The following is a 6,607-nucleotide window of genomic DNA, read 5'->3' as shown; positions in this document are numbered from 1 at the left end:
AGCAGTGTCAGTAAACCCAACTTGGTTGGTGAGCATAAAACATAACTGCAATGTCTTCATTGTGAACTGTGACCTGGAGCAATATAGTACCATTCTTTGTCTCTTTTGATGCTTGATCTGAATTCTACCTTGTGTAATATTATAGTCACAACCTCTGTTTTTTTTCTTTGTTTTTCCTTTATTTTATTTCTTGTGTTTAAAATTAGTTTTAGGCATGTCTTTTGTATAGAGTGCAGAGGTGGATTCTGTTTTGTGATCCTATCTGAAGATCTTTTCCTTTTGATAGATTACTTAAGCTTATATACATGTATTGATAGAAAAATGTATGTTTGGTCTTAGTTCTGTCATTTTTTGTTATGTTGTGACCAGAGACTCCCAGGAACCTAACCCTGTGTTTATCTTAGGAGCAATGATTCAGGGTTTGCTAATTCAGTGTCTACAGTGACCTTATAGAACATAATTACCACAAACAATGAGAGTCATCTGTACTTGTCTGCAGACTTTATACTTTAGGAAGAGTTGAGCTGTATAAAATCCTTGAGCTACATACATCTTCTTAGCATGAGTGTCTTGTAGGTGCTGCTCTGCTGTCTTCTGTGGTCTTTATTGAATGTTGTTGTCAATAAATCTGATCAAGCTTGTTTTTTCTGCCCTATAAGTGACTTGTTCTTTTTACTGTTTACACAAAAGCTCCTTTTTTCTTATTTTAAAATTCAAATAATTTTCTAGAATATGCCTTAATGTTGACCATTCTGGGTCATCTTTCCCTGGTTCTCTGTGTGCCCTTTCTATATGTAGATTAAGCTCAGTCTGTCTTCCTTCCTCTCTACTCCCCACCTCTCCCCCTCCCTCCTTTCCTTTGTTTGTTTCATTTCAGGAAAGGTTTTTTCTGTTCTTTAAATAGTTTAAAATGCTTGTTATGTTCCATCATTTTGGGTTTGTTTCTTCATTGACATCTATATCTCTATATATAATATATATATCTATATAGATCTATCTATAAATAATATTTTAGTCCTTACTTTTTTTTTTTTTTTTTTTTGTGGTACGCGGGCCTCTCACTGTTGTGGCCTCTCCCATTGTGGAGCACAGGCTCCGGACGCGCAGGCTCAGCGGCCATGGCTCACGGGCCCAGCCGCTCCGCGGCATGTGGGATCTTCCCAGACCGGGGCACGAACCCGCATCACCTGCATCGGCAGGCGGACTTTCAACCACTGCGCTACCAGGGAAGCCCCTGACTTTTTTAATGTAGTCCTTTTTGCCTCTTTCTATTTTATTTTACATTTTGTTCAATTTTCTTTTTCTATCCTCTGTATCCTTACTGTGCATTTCATGGTATCTGCTCTTCCTTGTATTCCTTGTAGTTTAGTCTTCATTTCTGAAGTGACTTTGTCATTTTTTTCTATTTCTTTTCTGAGTGCTGTCAGTTCCTCTTGCCTATCCTCCTGTTATTAACTGTCACTTCCTCTTGTCTGACATCTCTTCTCTGAGTTTTCATATTTCTCCTTTATAGTTTCACTTGCTGCATAAAGGTTTAAGATTCTCAGCTGGAATGTTAGGTTGCGCGTTTTAACCTGTTTTGTATCAATATTTTTCTGGGGTTTTACTGTCTGTAAGAAAGCTATCTTGCTCTTTTGCATCTTTTCATCAATGTATTTCCTTGTAGTATCTTTGTGTGAATATAGAGCATCTTTTTTGTTGTTACTCATATCTTAGTGAGATAGATTTTTGTGTGTGTGTGTTTAGCAGGAAGTTCCTGTGGAGGTATGAGGCCGGGGTAGATTTCCAGGCTTCACAGCTCTCAAGGGTGTCCTCTCCTGTTGCCCTAGCAAAAGACTTAACGGATGGCCTCTTGTGAAGTCCCATCTTTATTCATTTCACTCATCAGCCTTGGGCTCACCTAGACTGTTCAACAGGAGGTAGAGCCTTCCAGGCCAACTCACCCCTTTAGGATTTTTGTATTTGCTGGTTCTTCCTGAGATCATTCTCCCTCAGGCCTCCTCTGCACATCTTTCCTTCCTTCTGCTCCATCCTGCTTCTGCTCCATCTTTGGGCGGCAGTTATTTGCAATTTGAAGTTTTCTGATTTTTGTTTTTCCTGGTTTCATTGAAAATACAATTTATAAGTTTATTTTTCATTTTCCTTGCTCTTCTTTGTGGTGAGAAAGTTTAGAACTAAGATGTTTCTGTGTTTCTACCAAAATCAGAACTCTTCTGGGTTGATGGTTCACCAGAGTCAGAATCAATATAAATTAGTGCTTGTTAGTCCTCAAGCTCATTTGGGCCCCAGACTTGATTCCCTGACCTGCAAGCTTATCCCCAAGCCACATTTGACGTGATGGATAACAGTTATTTTGAAGAAATATAGGGATAAAGACTCAGAGTAAAGCAGATAATTTTTTAAAATTTAAAAAATTTTTATTGAAGTATAGTTGATTTACAACATTGTGTTAGTTTTTGGTGTACAGCAAAGTGATTCAGTTATATATTTATATAATTATAATATTATATATATAATGTATATATTCTTTTTCATATTCTTTTCCATTATGGTTTATTACAGGATATTGAATATAGTTCCTTGTGCTATACAGTAGGACACTGTTATTGATTTGTTTTATATATAGTTGTTTCTATATGATAATCCCAAACTTCTAGTTTATCCCTCTCTCACCCCCTTTCCCCTTTGGTAACCATAAATTTGTTTTCTATTCTGTGAGTCTGTTTCTGTTTTGTAAATAAGTTCATTTGTGTCATATTTTAGATTCTAATTGTATGTGATACCATATGATATTTGTACTCTTTCTGACTTACTTCACTTAGTATGATGATCTCTAGGTCCATCCATGTTGCTTCAAATGACATTATTTCATTTTTTTTTAATGGTTGAGTAGTATATATATATATATCCTACATCTTCTTTATCCAGTCATCTGTCATTGGACATTTAGGTTGCTTCCATGTCTTGACTATTATAAGTAGTGCTGCTATGAACATTGGGGTGCATGTGTCTTTTTGAGTTTGAGTGTTCTCTAGATATATGCCCAGGAGTGGGATTGCTGGATCATACGGCAGCTCTATTTTTTGTTTTTTAAGGAACCTCCATACTGTTTTCCATAGTGGCTGCACCAATTTACATTCCTACCAACAGTGTAGGAGAGTTCCCTTTTCTCTACACCCTCTCCAGCTTAAAAAAAATTTATTTTATTTTATATTGGAACATAGTTGATTAACAATGTTGTGTTAGTTTCAGGTGTACAGTGAAGTGATTCGGTTATACATTTACATGTATCTATTCTTTTTAAAATTCTTTTCCCATTTAGGTTATTACAGAATATTGAGCAGCATTCCCTGTGCTATACAGTAGGTCCTTGTTGGTTATCTATTTTGAATATAACAGAGTGTACATGTCAACCCCAAACTCCCAATCTATCCCTCTCCCCCACCCTTCCCCCATGGTAACCATAAGTTCGTCCTCTAAGTCTCTGAGTCTGTTTCTGTTTTGTAAATAAGTTCATTTGTATCTTTTTTTGTTGTTGTTTAGATTCTGTATATAAACGATATCATATGATATTTGTCTTTCTCTGTCTTACTTACTTCATTTAGTATGATAATCTCCAGGTCCATATATGTTGCTGCAAATGGTGTTATTTCATTCTTTTTAACTGGCTGAGTAATATTCCATCATATGTATGTACCACAACTTCTTTATCCATTCATCTGTTGTTGGACATTTAGGTTGCTTCCATGTCTTGGCTATTGTAAACAGCGCTGCAGTGAACAGTTGGGTGCATGTATCCTTTCGAACCACATTTTTCTCCAGATATATGCCTAGGTGTGGGCTTGCTCTCCAGCATTTATTATTTGCAGACTTCTAGTGATGGTCATTTATGGCCAGTGTGAGATGATACCTCACTGTAGTTTTGATTTGCATTTCTCTAATAATTAGCAATGTTGAGTATCTTTTCATTTGTAGTTTTGATTTGCATTTCTCTAATAATTAGCAATGTTGAGTATCTTTTCATGTGCCTGTTGGCTATCTATATGTCTTCTTTGGAGAAATATCTATTTAGGTCTTCTTGGACTAAAACAGATAATTTTTGACTTATATTTGCATCTCTCTTCTTTTATGCTGAAAATATTTTCTGATGATATTTCTTATTTACTGTATTTAAAAAGTAATGGGGCAACATTTCTACTAAAAAGAATACAGCTGAATACAGTTTGTGATTTCTTGACAGTTCCTTTCTTTTGTATACGTTCCCAGAGGGAGATACCTCAAATATGTTTTAGAGTCACTTGAAATAATTCTTCTGTATATATTCATACTATCAATTTGATATACTATTAGGTACATTTGTTTCAGTTATTTTTACAGAGCACTCTTTTTTAATCTATTTTAAAAAATTAGGTAAGAGCATTTACATGGTTCCAAAATCAAAAAAATAAAGTACATTCAAAGACGTAGCTTTCATCCTTGTTGCCTGCATCCTATTCTCTTCCTCCCCTATATATAGCAGTTTATTCATTTTTGGTTTATTCATCAACTGTTACTTTTTCATAAATACATATTAGTATCTCCCTGTCTCCATTCTTAGATAAAAAGTGTCATGTAATAAATATTGTTCTGAGTTTCAATTTTTTACTCAACAATATATCCTGGAGATCATATCATCACACAGTAGCAATATATAAAGTTCTCCTTCCTTCCCTCCCTCTCTCTCCTTCTCTTCCTTTCTCCTTCCCTCTGCTTTTTTCCTTTCTTCCTTACTTTTAAAAATGAGATATAACAACATAAATGCAGTAAAGTGCACAAATCCTAAGTGTTCATTTCATTGTATTTTTTCATATGTATGCGCCTGTGTAACTACTATCAGATCAAGATAAAGAAATTTATCATCACCCAAAAAGGCTCCCTTTTGTCTCTTCCCAGTCAGTATTCCAGAAATGAAATGATTATTTTGATGCCTGTTTTCATGGGATAGTTTTGCCTATTCTAGACATTCATATAAGTGGAATCACATGAATGTATAGTCTTTTACGTCTGGCTTCTAATGTAATGTCTGTGAAATTTATCCATATTCTTGAGTATTTAGGAATTTGTTCTATTCCAACACTGTGTAATATTCAGTTAAATGAATATACCACAATTTATTTATCCATTCCTCTGCTGATGGACATTTGGTTATTCTTAGTTTAAAAAAATTTTAAAATTAAATTAAATTAATTTTTTTATACAGCAGGTTCTTACTAGTCATCAATTTTATACACACCAGTGTATACATGTCGATCCCAATTGCCCAAGTTTATTTCTAGTTTTTGGAGAATATTTTATTTTCATACGCATATCCAATTGTTTAAATGACTATGTCTTCTCCACTGAATTCCCTTTGTCAAAAGTGTGTTGACTGTGACTGTGAGCCTATTTCTAGAACCTTTACTCTGCTATGTTGGTCTGTATCTGTCCTTTCATTAGTACTTTACTGTCTTGGCTACTAGAGCTTCATATTTTCTTGAAATCAGGTAACAGAAGTTCTCCAGCTTTGCTCTTCTTTAAAATAATTGTTTTGACTGCTTTAGTTTCTTTGCCTTTGAAATAAATGTAAGAAATAGCTTGTTGTTATCTACTAAAAATGCTAGGATTTTCACTGAGATTATGTGGAGTCTAACAACCAATTTGGGAAAAATTCACAACAGTACTGAGTCTTCTGATCCATGAACAGTGTGTTTGTCTCCATTCATTTAGATGTTCTTTATCCCAATTCTGATTTCTTTGATAAGTGTTGTATAATTTTCGATATAAAATACCTGCACATATTTTGTTAGATTTGTGTCTGAGGTGCTATTATAAATAGTACTCTTTCTTTAATTCTAGTTTCTTACTGTTAATTGTGAGTATGTTCAAATACAATTGATTTTTGTATCTTGCTAAACCCACGTATTAGTTCTAGGGGCTTTTTTTAGATTCGGAATTTTCTCATAGATAATCATGTTGTCTGAGACTAGATGACAAACTCCATGGCTTTTATTTCTTTCTTGCCTTATCAAATTTGCTAGAAATTACCTCTTTTATGCTCAAACTCTTCATGTGTAAAGTTCAGGTGTTAGTCAATAACTTGAGGGGAATTTATATACAGCTCATGGGGCTTGCTTTCCTGAGGCTCCCTACTTTCTGTGATTTTAATTTTCAAGTTCTAGCTGCTTTGGCCATCTGAACTCCAAACTCTTTCTCCATAGCTCATTTAGACCACTGTATTTCTACTAGGGGTCTATGCTTCTGTTTACAGGAAATGGGAAAGCAACCTCAGGGAAAGCGCCAGATGAATATGCTAAATCTCACCACCTGTTCCTTTCTTCCCGCATGTACCAAAGCTACATTCCCTCCAATGCCCACAGTTATTTTAAAATATTGTAATTTTTCAGTGGAATGATTAGTTTGATACCGGCTATCCAATTATGGCTAGCTTTTAAATGTACCTATTGGAAGCTTTTAAATGTACCTTTAAGTGAAAGAAACAAGAAAAATAAAAGAAGCTGATATCAAGGATTTGGCTGTACAAGTAATTTTTAGACTTTCCCTTTTCTATATGACTCAGGCTCATGCATAA

This window comes from Aethalodelphis obliquidens, unplaced genomic scaffold (genome assembly GCF_003676395.1).
Source record: "Aethalodelphis obliquidens isolate GAN/ISIS:26980383/991018 unplaced genomic scaffold, ASM367639v1 scaffold10, whole genome shotgun sequence".
Classification (NCBI taxonomy): Eukaryota; Metazoa; Chordata; class Mammalia; order Artiodactyla; family Delphinidae; genus Aethalodelphis; species Aethalodelphis obliquidens.
The sequence above is the reverse complement of the archived record's forward strand: the minus strand, read 5'-3'. Positions refer to the sequence as shown.